At 44.6% G+C, this 16,554-nt stretch overlaps 1 long non-coding RNA gene across 3 annotated transcripts in view; it reads right to left on the reverse strand.

The window, feature by feature from the left end:
- Positions 1-398: 398 nt before the first annotated feature.
- Positions 399-16,554, reverse strand: part of LOC128346327 (uncharacterized) — a 56,739-nt gene continuing 40,583 nt past the window's right edge. For 2 of the 3 annotated variants that reach the window (XR_008316908.1, XR_008316904.1), the window contains exons 4-5: positions 11,786-11,965; positions 9,507-9,806 (exon numbers count right to left, since the gene is read on the reverse strand). This is a non-coding gene — a long non-coding RNA (uncharacterized LOC128346327). Of the gene's footprint in view, positions 1,535-9,506; positions 9,807-11,785; positions 11,966-16,554 lie in introns of those variants that run through there. The other variant, XR_008316903.1, reaches the window with a different exon arrangement.

Below are 16,554 nucleotides of genomic sequence, written 5' to 3' on the forward strand. Positions count from 1 at the left end.
ATTAGAGAGGATAAATGCCCACAACATGTTTCAAGTCATGTCTTGCTTGGCCTTAAAGTTCTAAGGAGCCAGAAGACTTCTTTTTGCTTTGGCTCTAACAGATTGACACAGCCAAATTCTGGAATAAGTCTTTTCTTGGACACTTGCAATCAGTGTTCCAATTCCCCCCCCCCCTTGTGCAGAATGAGTTTTGTTCTGGTCAGCAGTATCAAGGCAGTGTGTGCACACGTGCATTCAGAGTGGGGCCTTCCTGATTCAACCTGAGCAGGATCTAAAATTAACTGAATGGACATCAAAAGAAACTTGTGAGCACACGCACATGCACACACCTTAGAGGGAACACTGCTTGCAATATTCATCTGGGATCTTATTTGCCAACATTCATCAAACTTTGGACATTCACTGCAACAAATATTTATTGGTTTGTTTGTTTATCATTTATTTATTTATTTATATTTACATGTAAACAAAAAGGTTCTCAAAGTTGTTTACATAGAAAAAGAATAAGAATAATGGAGAAGATTGTTTCCTGTCCCCAAAGAGCTCACCATCTAAAAAAGAAACACAACGTGGACACCAGCAACAACCACTGGAGGGATGCTGTGCTGGAGTTGGACAGGGCCTCACTAGGCATAGGAGACACTTGTATGCACAGAACTCCATGTGGACAGCCTTGCTGATTCTCTCCCAACTGTTCTGGGGAATGCTCCACATCAAAGGAATCTTCTCCAAGGGCCAAACACATGTAATATTAGGCCCTGAAAAGCCACTTCAGGAGGAACCCATTGGAGACAGAAAAGTAGGAGGGATAGAGCTCACTGTGCTGCTGACCCTTTTCCATCTTTCCATTTCCTTACACTAAACTGCCCCTCCAGCCAGAGGTACACCTAGGTAATTTTGGAGCCTGGACTTAAAGGCCTTTGGAGGCCCCCCTCCCCTGCAAATTAAGCATCATCATGCTGTGGGTGGGGGGGGGGGAGATTGGCTGCCATCACACATATTTGGTCCTCACACTTAGGGCCATGGGGCTGACCCTTTTTGCAACTAGGTTCATGTGTGCATTTGGGGCCCCTAGGAAACTCTAGATCACAGCCATTATACATAAACAAAAACAGGGGGAGAATATAATAATCTTTCCAGGCACTGGAAAGTGGACTTCAGCCCAACTGTGCACAGCCTCCAAACCAGCCATGGCAGCGGCCAGCTTTTCTTCATGATTCATGTCCAAAGCATAGTTACAGGGCATCTGAGGAAACAACCACCACACTGACCCTGTCATATGCTAACCATTGTAAAACCAAATCCATTAATCCAGCAAAAGGGTATGGGAACGGCTGTACAGATTGCTTCATACATTTTCACATTGAAGCCAATGAAAAACATCTTTGCTCCTTAAATTGTGACAGAATGAAGCATCGCACGAAGGAGTTGCAGAATGTGAACTTCAGAGTGCCTGGCAAATGCATATTTCCTCCTCCGAGCCACTCAGTGTTGATTCATCAAAGAAAAACATTTTTCATGTAACATCTGGATCCTGTAATAATACATGCATTTGTTATTAATTCATAAAAGCAGGGAAGTACCGACTATGCCATTTGAAGATACAACCATAATCTAAACTCAGCTTCAGCTTACAGCTGAGAGGAAGGCCTCCTCCCAGAGTTCAATTGTACACTCCTTTATTTAATTTGGCTTAAAATTCAGCTAGTTTGGGGCAGAGAGTTGATATTTTTACCTCTGTGTTTTGTTTTGTTTTTTAACTTTCAATGATCTTCAAGACGTTCAGTTTATATTTGCAATTGTAGTGCATTGTAGAATCCAACAAGAAAGAAGGTATAGATGATATTGGAAACACTGCAAACATTTCCAAACTAGTTGTGTGGTGCAATCCCCGAGCAAGTGTTTACATTCCAGATTGCTTCTAAGCACACTGAATCGGAAGAGCTTGGCTTCAAATAAGCTCCGAAATAATCCATGAAGCTTGTTAGTTGAGGGGGTGTGAGTAGGCTTAAGAAGGTGCTTTAGCAGGCCCCTCCTACATCAGGGGGCCTTCGTGAGCTTCCCAGGCAGTGCGAGCATCGTCCTGAACAGCAGTAATGATGCTCCTCTCAGCACCAGACAGTGTAGCTAGAGTTGCCATCATCACCCACAATGCCCCTGAGCAGTAGCAGTGGTGGCGGCAGCTTCCCTTCCTGAACCAGGACTTTGGTCATTTCTAGCTATTTTGTGCACAAGAAGACCATTAGTATCCCCATTTTACAGCAGGAAAACTGAGGCTGAAAGAGCATTTTTAAAAATACCCTGCGACTCCGTGTCTCTGCAGAGAAAGCATTAACAGTGGTGGGGAGAGGCAGGGTTGCTGTGTGCGCTGAAATAGGGGCAGAGCTTTCAAGTGTGTCCTCAGGGATGTTGTATGCTAGTACAGCATCTCCAGTTTGCGTAACATCCAAACAGGGCCTCTATTTTGTCAGCAAGGGTTTCTGGGAAATGAAGTTTGGTCTAGGAAGTCCAAAGGGTAGCTGACTTTGCGATCCACGTAACCCAAACCCATTATGAATTTTTGCTGGAAAAACTGCTTACACTAAAATCAGGGGACAATTGTATTCAATGATTTAAAATTGTATTCTTATTCAATTTCATGTATTCCCCCTTATCTATTGGGGGGAGTCATTAATTACACATTTTAATTAAGTGTTTTCATTTGAATATGGCGGTGCATGACCAAGACAACGAACCAACTAGGGAGATGCAAGTCGGATGCTAGCCTGGTTCAGCTTGAATCCAGACAGGATTTGAGCCACCTTGGGCAGCTCGGACCTGGACTCGATCGAACCGAGCTGGTTCTGGTCCGGCCCGCAAACTGGCCAAACCAGCTCGTGGGCCAGCTGGTAGGAGATGGGGGATACCTGCAAAGGGGAATCCAGCTAGGATTCCCCTTTACAAGTACAGGGGGACCTCCTAGCCTAAAAAGGCTTTCCTTTTAAAATGTTAAAGCGGTGGAGGGGTTGTGTGTGAAAAGCTTGTATTTACCTTTGAAATGAAGCCTCACCGGTGGCAGGGGTGGCCACTGTGGAGGCAGATACTGGGTAGGCAGTGGTGAGGGCTCCTCCCTCCCAACTGATAGTCCAGCCCAGCTGCAGCCCTTTTCGAGCCTTTGCACATGCACATATACTCCACAAGGCAACATAGGCAGTTGAAGTCCTGCCTGTGGTGCTACACACATCAACACAGTTGATAGTGTTGCGCATCAGGGCAGCTCTGTTCTGGCCTAAAGGTTGCACAAACCCCGTAGTGCAACAGGACACTTGTTCTTTGCAAAGGGTGCCCTGTTGCACAACGGCGTTTGCACAACTTTATGCCAGAGCAGAACTCTGTTAATACTACACTGTCAACAGCACAAGCACCTGCATTGCCTTGTGTGGCATGTGAGCCAGAAGCTATAAAAACAAAGGGGCCGACGTGCTCCTAAATGGTGATTTGCCATAGCGCGAATTCAGTGTCATTCCTGCAGTGGAAAAAGCTGAGAACTGCCAGTGGTATTTCACTACAGTAAGTGAAATCATCTGATTATGTAAGTGAAGCTCAAAGAATTGAAGCCAGTTTTGGTGTGCATTCCAGTTTGACCACCCAGTGCTAACAATGAGTCCAGCATGTTCACATAGGCTGAGGGTGATCTTCAATGCTAAAAGGCAGAAAAATTTGAGTCACACAGAATAGTTGGTTCTCACCGGTTCTCTAAGCATTTTTCTAGTCTTCACAAGAACAAGCAGCCTGACACAACTCGGCAGTAATTCCTGCCAAGCAGGCAAAACTACAAGGACTATGTGCTTTTTGTATGGTTCCTCCCACCCAGCATGTCCAGTTTCAGCCTGATCCACAACCCTGAGGGTGAAACAGGCAAGCAAATAAGTAACCCTTAAGGGTTGAAAATTATAAATAGTTTGGAGAAAGTCTTCTATTAGCCAACTCAGTTGGTCCACTCATCGTTTTGACACGTTCTGTTTTCATGCCTGTCTCAAATCACTTTGCCTCATAATTGTGGATAATATGCCCAAAATCCCATGCAGAAGTTTTTTGCATTGGAAGCGAGCAACTAGTATACTGGTATTTTGGACTTTTGTGCATAATGCCAGGGCTCCCTAAAGTGGGGTTTCCAACCCAACTTTGTATCTGGGGCAGTGCAGGGTTAAAGGTGCTTGGGACCTTATTATTAATTATTATTAATTCAATTTCTATACCGCCCTTCCAAAAACGGCTCAGGGCAGTTTACACAGAGAAATAATAAATAAATAAGATGGATCCCTGTCCCCAAAGCGCTCACATTCTAAAAAGAAACACAAGATAGACACCAGCAACAGTCACTGGAAGTACTGTGCTGGGGGTGGATAGGGCCAGTTACTCTCCACCTGCTAAATAAAGAGAAACACCACGGTAAAAGGTGCCTCTTTGCCCAGTGAGCAGGGGGAAATGCTTATGCATGCTGGGGCCCAGGCATCCCAACCCCATTGGCCCCATCTAACCCTGTTGGATTTAACTTCACACAGAGTACCCTTTCTCACAAATCTCTCATCTGAAAAAGTAAAAGGAATCCAGCTTAGACTATGGCTATGCAAGAAAGCAATAGTTATCAAATAATGTGCTGATGAACTGGAACCCTGAGGTGAGGTTCCTTGGAGGAACCTCCTTATGAAGGGATTCTTACTGAGATCAGTCACTGACAAGTTTCCCTGTGAGGCAGCTTGACCACCACTAAAGGTTGTCCCCTACACTGTGTGCAGCTGCAGGAGAATGTTAGCTGTGCTAATCTAAGAGACCTACCAGATGGCAATAAATTGCACAGATTTAAGGGGTTTTGTATGCTGATCAGAGACCTTGCACTATTCTCACAGCGCCATCTGCTGGGCACTGATTGTATTCCATTCCCTTCTTAGTGCTACTTTTGTGCTGCCTGCTCGTTCTTCTCAGAATGCAAGTGCTGGTTGGCAAAAATAGCACAAGGTGTCTGATCAGTGTGTAGCCAATGAATAAGATCCTGCTAGGAAGGAGTGCAGACAGCTTTTGGGAGCATGCATATATACCATCAGTAGAAACCCATTTTTAGGCTGCGCAGAAGCTTTCAACTTCACAGAATTTATTGCCACCTCTAAGGACCTTAGAGAATGCTCTCAAGTCACACTGAGCAACATTGACAGGTTAAACTGGGTGTTTGCTTTAGAACACTAACCACCAGACTCCTCAGCTGCCTATTGAGATACTGTGGCAGGTGTACTCATGCTCCCTGGCAGGCAAAGTCATTTGGAGAATGAAAACAGTTTCCTGAAACTGGAAAGCATAGACCACATTGTAACAAGGGAATAGCAATTGCTCTCTGAGGTGTGGAGAACTTCAAAAGAAACCATCCCTTTAGGAAAGAAGATAATCATACTAGAGATCTTGATAGTACAACTACCAGCATATATGAGGTCCTGTGCATTAGCATTCTGGGTATGTATAATAATGGTTAAAGCATCACTGGATATAGGAACCATATAGGGAAATGCTAATACTTAGCAACCAGCAACAGGCATTGGCATATTTGCAGTCGAAAGAGTTAAAGAAAATCTCTGCTTCAGGATAAGAGATTTGAACTCACTGATGGGTCATGAACAAAGTCAACATTCTTTTCATAGGTCCCCTCTTATTAAAGTATTTCGAAATCGTGCTTTTAAAAGCTTTCTTTGCCATTTAAAACTTGTAGGACAATTTTTAAAAAACAAAATGTTATGTTCATTGCTTGTTAACCTTTTGCTTGCCAAAACAGTGTTTATGTTTTCCTTGGCACCTTCCATTTACTGAGGACAGAATTAGTTTGGATGTACTAAAACATTTCCCCTTAATCTCATTACAAAGAGTCACTCTCTTTAATACTTTCCAGGACTCCCTACTGCTGAACTATTTCCTCTTGGAACCATCTTCTTCTAGTGAACTGTAGGAATTACTGGGCCCAATTAGGGTCTCATTTATGTCTCTGTAAATCTGGAATAAATCTAGCTGGCTTTGTGAAGCTGATCCAGAATTAAATGTTAGATCTGAATCTGTCTCCACAGGGCTATTTTTTCTAAAAGCCTCCTGCAGATTGGTGAATACATAGGAACATTTTCATTAACAAATCTAGAATAAAATAATGTAAGAAAAACCATCCTTGGCCAGTACAGTAATCTGCCTGGCTCAGCATTCCATCTTCATTTATGAACAGACTCAGTTGTTTTAAGTACATTTAGTAGCACAATGCATTTATGGAATAGGGTAGGGATTCTCAGCCTTGGGGTCCTCAGATGTTATTAGGTTACAATTCCTATAATCCTCTAGACACAATGACCTTTGGCCATAGTAGCTAGAGATAATGGGAGTTGTAGTCATAGGAACATAGGAAGCTACTACATACTGAGTCAGACCATTGGTCTTTGTAGCTCAGTATTGTCTTCACAGACTGGCAGCGACTTCTCCAAGGTTGAAGGCAGGAATCTCTCTCAGCCCTATCTTGGAGAAGCCAGGGAGGGAACTTGGAACCTCCTGCTCTCAGGGGCAGATTAAGCTTTTTGCTGCCCATAGGCAAAAAGGTTTTTGCTGCCCTTTTATGTTAAACAAAAAAGGTTTGCCTTTTTAAAAATAAGGTAAAAGGGGGATACTTTCTCCTCACCCACTCCACCCTTGCTGCAGCCACCACTGCCCACAGAGAGGGGTGGCAAAATTTGAGGAGGGGCAAAATTTGCTGCTCCTCAAATTTTGCCGCCATAGACAAATGCCTCTTCTGCCTCTCCTTAATCCACCACTGCCTGCTCTTCCCAGAGCAGCTCCATCCCCTGAAGGGAATATTTCACAGTGCACACACTTCTACTCTCCCATTCATATGCAGCCAGGGCCTGCTTAGCGAAAGGAACAAGTCATGCTTGCTACTACATCTGGGGACCCAAGATTGGGAACCCTTGGAACAGGGTATTCCCTTGTATTTATTCAACCATTTCAAACATTATAAGTTGTCCTATAAAGAAATCGTTCAGGGGAGGAAATTGTTTCAAAACAGCATGTAGATCATCATGTATGATGACTGCACACACGTGCAGCTTTCCACTAATGATTACATCAATTTTCTTGTACCTATGCCCAAATGTTTTTTCATGTTAGACATAACTGCGACACATGAATGGCTTCTCTGTCCCCAGTCTGCCTTCCACTATGTGACAATAAATACTTTTCAGTATTCAGGGTGCAGGATCCCACTCATTGAAGCCTGCTTAGCCTGCTCTCGCCGCAGATGAGCAGGAAAGCAGTCCTGGGCGGCCGGGTCAGCCGCCCACACGACTGCCGGCTCCGTCACGGAGCCAGAGGGGGATGAGGGGCTAGGGATCCGCTTGGCCCCGGAAGTTCCAGGATGCCCCACGCGAGCGCACAGAGCATCCTGGAGAGACCTCCAGGGCCGGGAGGATTGTTTCAGCCTCCTGCTTGGGGTCTCCTCATGTGTTGCTGTGGTGCGGAGCCGTGCCGCTGCGACACACGAGAAAATATACGGGTTAGCAGAGCACCTGCTCTGCTAACCTCATCTAAGGGGAGGAGGAATTAGGAGGGTTTGCTGCTGGAGCCACACGGCTCCCATGACAGCAGATGATCAGGCAAAAGCGGGCTGGGCTCCCTTATCCCACATCTGCCCGATCGTGGGAATCCCCTCATTATTTTGAAAAATTGTTCCTTACTATTATCATACATTGATTGGGCTGTAATAACTTGTTCTATGACTATCCCACGGCCTCCTTCCTAGCCCTTCCCCCCAGACTGTCATGTATGTAAGTCATTTCCAAGTTATCTTTGGCAAATGGCTGCCACAGGTGGGCAGGGGTGCTGGGTCATGGTACCTGCCCATCGATGTGGAGTGGCCTGGGAACTGGTGCACACTCTACACACAACATGGAGATGCTTCTGAAACCAGTCTCCCGGTGGCAAGTGATCCTACCCCAGATATAACACATGGAACTACTTGCCATTCAGGTCCCTGCCACCATGTTGTGAATCTCTGAGGCGATTCACACAAGCAGCCCTATCCAGGCTTGGGCAGCACTATCTGGGTAGGGCTGCTTGTATGAAGCACTAGGATCAAGGACAATCATGGCACTGCCTCCCACGGTAGCCCAAATTTTTAACCTGGGTTAAAGGGTGCTAGTGCCTGCTTTACCCCAGGTCTAGGGTCATGTGAATGACCCACACAAAGGTCATGCACACGGCCATAACAGGGGCAGGCGGGGGGCAGGCAGGGGTGAACCTACCTCCCCCAGAGGTTCACCAATCTCTTCTTTGGTGCGCCATGGTGCGCCCACCTGATCCACACTGCTCCGAGTAGTGTGGATCACTGGAAGCTAGGAAAATGTGTCCCAGCCTCCAGGAATCCCAAAGCAGCATGCTGCATTGGGGGATTCCTCATGAGTTGGGTACTCTAAGCGCCCGACTTTGTATGTCACATGACATTCACATGACCCCGGAACTGGGGTAAAGTGCAAACTTGTGCCCTTTAACCCAGTTTAAAAGCCCAGGTAAAAAAACTCAGGCTTCCAGGGAAGGAAGCTCTGGGATCAGCCTCAATCTCAGAGTTTCACATGAGCAGCCCTACCCAAGGCTGGGTAGGGCTGCTCATGTGAATAGCCTCACATTTGGACGTCTAGCATGCCTGACACATAGAGGAATCCCAAAATGCACCGTGCTGCTTGCATGGTGAATTTTGGGGTTCCTGGAGGCCAGGACTCATTTTTCCGGCCTCCAGTGATCTGTGCTGCTTGGAGTAGCATGTATCGTGTGGGCACATGATGGCGTTCCAAAGAGGAGAATCTCCATCATCTGGGGGGCAGGTAGGTTCATCGCTGCCTTCCCCTCCCCTGCCCTCCTCACCCTTGTTATGGTCATGTGGATCAGCTTTCTGTGTCCTTCCCAGCAGCCACCAGACATGTTGGATGTAGGGCAAGAGATTACTGTGGCTGAGATAACTCACCAGAGGACAGATGTTTTTGTCTGTACTTGTCATTGCAAGTACAATGTATGCATTGACCCTGATTCTTAGTTCATTATAGGAATATGTTTCATTTTCAATATCTCCCTTAATCCTTGGTTTTCTATGTGGATGTTGCCTAAGAAATAACTCAAACTACAGAATTTCTACCAGCTTTCCCAATATTTGCCCATGTTGTAGGGCCTAGATCTGCAAAATGCTACTAGGGACCAATCTCATTTGGATTAGATGACCTTTGGTCAGGGCAACACTTCTGGTCCTATTTCATTCTAATTTGGGGCGTGCCCGCCTCAAAGCAGCAAGACCCTTGAGTGCCCCCTACTGTTCAGCACGAAGTCTTGAGTGACAGTTTCTACAGCTAGGCATATTTTATGGCTGGTGCAGATGTTTAAACAAGTTAAGGAAAAGAGATCTTTAAATTCTGTTTTTTAAAAAGAAATTGGGGTGGGAGGAAAAGTCAATGGGAAGACACAAATCAGTAGGAAAATAAATGCTATTTTCAGTCTTTTGAAAGGGTACTGCTTACAAAAAAAGAAATCATAGCACAGAATTGTTCTTGATGGAGCCCTTTTGAAATGAGATAAAGGTGTTTTTCTCTTGCTTGCTGTTGTGTGCATTTTCGCTCGGTCTTTGTCCAGCTGGGTTTAGAGATTGAGGTCTGGGCATGCGATTGTGTATTTGTTCCACCAGATATTGGTATGCTTGCTCTGAACAATGTGACTTTGTTCTTTTTTCCTTTTTCTTTTTTCGGTGGTGGGTGGCAGCATAGCAGTCGCTTAGGGGGGAAATAGAACCAAGCACATTAGGAAATTTTAAAAAGTGAAAATAAGTTTTCTTTCTGTGAGAGTGAACTGCGAAGAGGAAGAAACCTTATGTGGTTTGTCTCACTTCATCTGCTAACAGGGCTTAAAGAAGAGGTTAGTCCACTAGCATACCATATGTTGCTATATAGGCCATTTGAGTGCAATAACATGCACTCGTCTTAAAGTATACTATTCCCACAAATTCATACCCCATAAACCACACCACACATGATGTATCCTCATCTTGTGTTGGTTTCTCCCTGCTCCCCGGTACATGTCACTGCTCATGTGGGCCGCAATCCAGCAAGTAGAGCTAGGGACAAATTGTGCCATGTCTAGGACCACCACTTTTTTCTGACAGCAGCACTGTCTTAGAACTTCAACAGGTAGAGTTTTTTTCTTAGTATAGGGATACAGTGATTGGGGGACCTGATTCATTCCTGTGTCTCATGAAGCTGTTACACGTATGGTGCACCTGCTTGCTTGCATGTTTTAAAAAACCAACCCTATTTATGCTATGTCATTCTGCTTTTAAGAAAATTCTTCACAGGAGTATTTTTTTATCTTACTCATGGAAGCAACCTTGGGATTAGTGACTGACAGCCTGTGTGTGTGCAGCCAAAGGAAGTACGTATCCAGCAGTGTGGCTCCATTTGCACTTCAGCAGCGCAAGAGGCACTTCCACACAGGGGGCAATTTCTGCCTATTTGCCTTCCCCCGGAAGCAATCTGTGCAACCCGCAAATATGTCCCCGAGGGCTGAATGAGAAGAGAAGGCTGGCAGTGGCAAAACCCACTCCTCTCTGCATGAGTGCCTGCTCTGCTGAAGTGGGAACACAGCCACTGTACACATGCTTCTTGTGCTGCATGATGTGCACAACATTAGGATGTCGGTAATATTTGTGGGCTTTTTGTATTCATAGCCACATGCCCTGATTCCCTGAGGACATGGAGCCACTATTCACACACAGCACTCCCCACCAACAAGGGTGAGTCCTTTCATTCCAATGAAAGTTGAAGATCCATCCATATATATATATATATATATATATATATATATATATATATATATATGGTTTTTATGTTTGCAGATCATTCCCTTTCACTGAGGCAAATGGGACAGCCGGGGGAGCACAAGAACGTCAGGTGTCCCTTAGAAAGCACACAGGTCCCTGGGTCAGAACTCTTTCAGAAGAGAAGAGCTTGTGATGTGGAACAGGTTCCCGCATGATTGTAGAATAGGGGTTTATGCAGGGATTAAAAGTACCTGAGGAGAGATAAAGGGAACGTTTCAAAGAGCTCTCTTTCAAAGGTCATTGGATGGTATCACTTTCTACTAGTTCATGATGTTCATTTCGTGCCTGTTCAACTGCATTTTTTACCCTCGCAGAGGCTGTTATTGCTGATCTTGCCTCTGCATTTCTGAGGCGTGCAGGTGTTGTTATCTGTGTGGATTTGCAAAAGGCTGTGGGTCCATCTTGCCCTTCAGATATGTGGGAGTCAGGAGGAGCTTCATATAATTATTCAAGGACAGAGCCTGGCCCAGTGCCCAGACCCTGAGGCATTTTGTATTGTCTCAGAATGATAACACTCTGGCAAGATACAAAAATACATTTCAAGGTAACATTGACAATCCTTATTCCCAAGGCTTTGGCTGTCCAGAATGATAACTGTAAGGCCCTTGGAGGGGTTTTCTGTGTTCTGCTGACACCAGAGCTTGGATTTATCTGAGACTTGCCCCTAACAAAAACATTTCAAACATTTAGACAAGTCCCTATGCACACTGGGGCAGGACAAGCACATTTGATGCCTTTCAAGACCCCAGACATGAGTCAGGTTTCTAATATATTAGGGCATGAAGAGACACAAGATACTATACAAGTCAGATTGGAAAGCTTAAAATGTCGATAGTGCATGATGTTAAAATTTTCACTTTGTTCATCACATCTTACCATTAATCTGGAACATAGTACAAGCCCATCAAAGCCTAACTCTTTAGCAAAAAACTGGGTTCTTTCTTTTTCTTTTCCTTTTCTTTTCTTTCTTTCAACAGACTGAATTCTATAAACCATCTGTATATATTTCAATGTGCATTGTTCCACAAGATTGCCTAATTCAGATGAAAAGGTGAGCTAGGAAATTAATAAATGAATACATAGTTACATGGAAAACAATGGCTGACATCCTGACTAACGCAACACAGGGACAGTGCTCTGTGTTACCCGAAAATATGTCCCTGAGGACTGTGCAACCCTTAAGGGCATATTTTCAGGTGGCACAGAATACTTCAGAGAGAAGGTCTGAAACAGATGCCATACATGAGTTTTCTTTGCTCCACGCACACTGTGTTAATCAGGATAACAATCTTTTTTCCCCATCAGATGCCTAAACACATTTATTTGGAAGTAAGTTCTAATGATTTCTTCTAAACACATGTTTAGGACTGCAGCTTTTGCTACTTTTAAAGTGAAAACACAGAACGGTACAGACTCCAGAACACCTTATGGTGGTGATCTGAGGCAGTGCCTGCCTGTTCAACTTGGAAAGGTTTCTTACAAATCTGAATGCTGTGAGATGCTGGAGAAGGGCAAAGCATGCTGAAGAATGGCAGAACATCAAGGATAGAGTTAATGTGCTACTACACCATGCTATCACCTTAGTGGCTCCATGGCAAAGCGTGGTGCATGCACTGGCTCCGTGAGAGTCAAAAACTCATTCTTGCTTCTCCTGAGCTTGTCGTCCAATGGGAGGGTCATCATTGCTGCAACAATAACATTGTCCTTAATAGCGATGGGAGCTCTCTGAGCTTAGAGAGGTGAGTGCATAGCTTTGATTCACACAATCAGTGATGAGTCCCTCTCTTCCATGGGTGGTGTGCTGCATGGTATGTGAGACACTGTCTGTAAAGGCTGATGGAGAGGGCTGCCAATAAGTTTTTTGGTCAGGCAAATTTACTGTCCAGTTTCAAATGCCAGTCAATTTTACTGTCACATTTTAAACTTATCTCTATAACTATAAGAAGTTTAGGAGAAACTAGAAGTCTATCACTTAGCAATAGAACACAAGATCCCAACTTCAGCCTCAGACATTTCAGTTTTTAAAAGTCCCAGGTAGAAGACAGGGAAAGGTTTGTGCCTGGCTGAGAACTTCAGTAGATTGCCATAGTATGCCATATACCTGCCATAGTAGACAGTATTTGCTTAGGGGCCAATGATCTGACTTGATATGGTAGTTTCATTTCTACACACATATGTGCATATGGGGGCTATTAATGAAAGCTCATATTGTCAGGATTCCAACAAGACTCTATAGTCCCATTTATGTTATGCCCCAGGCAAGTATACACTGTTTACAGTGTGCGTATGTACAGATCTTAATGCACATGTTCACATATTATGCTCAGTGCATACACAGTTGTACACTTCCTGACTGTACCCTGCATTTGAAGGCCTGCATTCAGGTTCATTTTAAGAAGGCACACATATACAGTCATTCACACAAAAACTTAAACATGTGCAGATATGTTCTTATGCACGTACAACACATTGTCTGAATAGGGCTTCAGAAGTCCATACAAGAGTACCTTATGCCATCCCCTCATCTTATAGCTCTTCTGTTGAATAAAAGATTCAACCTATTAAGCCTCCCAAATGTATCAAAATCTGTTATGTAAATTTCAAAATCTTGACTTCTAAAAAAACAACTACTGGACCTTTTTGAATAGACAGCCTGTTTGGAAACTTTGGAAAACAAAATATTAGCACTTAATTCATTCTTTAACCTTCAAGGGGTTTTTCTAAAACATTCTTAGTCCAATATTTCCTTTGCCAGTTTCACATGAGATGTTTTGGACACATTTCAGTTCAGACTGAGAGAACACAGCGACTGGTTAAACCTTTCAGCTTGGTTGCTTCTGAATTTGGACACAGAACAGAAGTCATGAAAAGGGGTTGAGTTCTGGGCACTCACAGATGGTGAGAAACCAATGATGGTGCCAGGGTGGCATTTATCCTCATGTACCCTTTGAGCGCATCTCCACTGTCTTAATAGGCTAGACTTGAAATCACGCTGCCCACGTTATTGTCTTATGTGACTGGAGGGCTATGCAGAGAGAAAAACGACTGGCTGCAGTTTGCAGGATTCATGATTATTATCCACAATACATTTTAATTAATAAAATGGCCCGAGCCCCAAGGATTCTTGGCACTAAAAATAACACTTTTATTTACAAAATATACAGCACCAAGAGACAAAGAAAATACCAGAGCAGAAGGGTAAAGCTAAAGAATGAGGAACTGTCTATGATTAACGTCTCTATGATCTAGAAACTTCCTGAAGATGAGACACAGAACAGAAGCGTAAGGTGACTGCTTGGCCAGTGACAGGGGTCAAGTGGAGCAAAGCACTTGCTAAGGAGCTGACCTAGGATGGGGCCTGCATGTTGAGACCCAGCACTGCCATCTTGGTTCTCACTTGGCATAGGACGTAGCATGCAACTTCCAACCTTGCTAAGCTCCAGGTGAAGAGAGTGTGATTCCCAGAGGTGCAGAATTCTGAAGCTCTCCTCCCCCCTCAAGTTTAACCACAATTAGGGTTGCCAACATTCCATTGCTCTCATAAGGGGCACAAGTCAGGGGGTGTCGAGGGTGGGGCAGGGGTGATTGGGAGCCTGAGATGCAGGGGTGATTGGGAGCCTGAGTAGCAATGCTTATATGTGTTAAACATAGTACATTTGTATGTGGGGGGTGGGGACAAGTCCTAATCCAAACACTGCTTCTGGATCACAAATGAACTTGAACATTGGGTATCTATAAAAGGGGGGAGGGGGCTGCCTGTTTCTTCCCCATTGGGAGGGGGCAGAGGAAGCAAGCACAGGGTGGGGGGCAAAGAACTGTCCATACTGCCATGCATTGCAATGGATGAAATGTGGGGCAAGGCTCCCTACAACGGAAAAATACAGCTACTTTCCTGCAGTGCATTTACAACGTTGTAGGGCAAAAACGCATCACTGAAATTCAAATCAAGGCATGGGAAATATGAACAGCACCCTGTTAACAATGCAGCGACACCAATGTGGAAACATGAGCAATACGGAGGGGCACTTAGTGGATACCTTTCAGCGTGTAACCTGGAAAATGCCTTGGAGGCTAGAGAGGAGAGCAGCAGAAGCAGCAGATCTGTCCCTTGAAAAGGGCAAAGAGGACAGGGCACGGCAGCAGAAAGTGCAGCAGCACCCAGCAGCAATGGTGGCAGTAAGCAGGCAAGCACACCCTGCAGAGCGCTTTTTTGAACCGAGCCAGAAGGGTAAGGCGGAAGAGCAGCCTGGCTGCCCACAGGTAGGGACATAGGAACATAGGAAGCTGCCATACACTGAGTCAGACCATTCGTCTATCTATCCCAGTATTGTCTTCACAGACTGGCAGTGGCTTCTCCAAGGTTGCAGGCAGGAGTCTCTCTCAGCCCTATCTTGGAGAAGCCAGGGAGGGAACTTGAAACCTTCTGCTCTTCCCAGAGCGGCTTCATCCCCTGAGGGGAATATCTTGCAGTGCTCACACTTCTAGTCTCCCATTTATATGCAACAAGGGCAGATCCTGCTTAGCTAAGGGGACAAGTCATGCTTGCTACCACAAGACTAGCTTGTGATTGCCAGGCAGGCAGGAAGGCATCTGCCACACATAGCACTCTGCCTCAGCCAGCATGTATTCACACATGATCTTAAGCACATATAATCTGGATACATTGTATGCATGACTGTAGAAATCTGCATGCATACCCTTATGCACTGCGAATGTTCAGTCAATACACACAATATGCCCTTTACATTTTCAAGGGATCCAGTCCCCATGTTGACTTTTAAAAATGAACCTATGTGCAGTTATCCACATGAAAATGTGTATACATCTATAGACACCTGCATGTCCACACAATGTAATGTCTGAATAGCCCTAGCTTGACCTGGCATTTGAAACTAGCCTTACATTTTCTCCAGGGCTTGCCTCCCAATAACGAATTTTTTCTTGGCCCTTTTCTGTCTTTGGCCCTGATCCATCAGATTTTGATCCAGCTGCCAGATTTCTGACTAGCTCTTCTTGCTGTGGCTTTGCCCCATGGTCCTTTCCATTACTTTTGAAGTAAAATGTTGGCATCTCTACTCTAGTTCTAGAGAGTGGCTAGTATTAAGTTTGCATACAGGATACTCGACAGTACATGCAAAACAGCAATGGCTTAACCTTCTGTCCAGTGGACAAGGTAGCCATACTCCACTTATGGCACATGGCCAAGAAACAGATCTACAACAGACTGTTAAATATATAGAAAGAGAGAGTGGCGGCGGGGAGGCCACAGTATGGCTTGACATTTTCTTTGTTTCTTTGTGGTTTGCCTTCATTCTGTTTGGCCAGAGAAAATAATGGTTATAACAACAGTGCCTTCTTTTTCATCTGTTTCAGTGTCACGAACACAATGTTCCCTTAGGGCCAAGGTGCAGAATTCAAATCATTTTGAGGACCACTTTTATATTTTACTAATTCAAGAGGACTGCATAGCTCTGTAAATGACGGAAAAGCATTCTTGCTACAGTTTTAAGGCAGGGTTTTCTTTTCTTTTTTTAACCCATACTCTGCTGAACAACCTTTCCCCCTCTCTGCCCACCTTTCTTTGAACTCTTGCTCTGTAGTTTCTCTTTTTCTCCCACCATTCCCTAGTGCTCTTTCTGTCTCTT

This window comes from Hemicordylus capensis, chromosome 1, assembly GCF_027244095.1.
Source record: "Hemicordylus capensis ecotype Gifberg chromosome 1, rHemCap1.1.pri, whole genome shotgun sequence".
Classification (NCBI taxonomy): Eukaryota; Metazoa; Chordata; class Lepidosauria; order Squamata; family Cordylidae; genus Hemicordylus; species Hemicordylus capensis.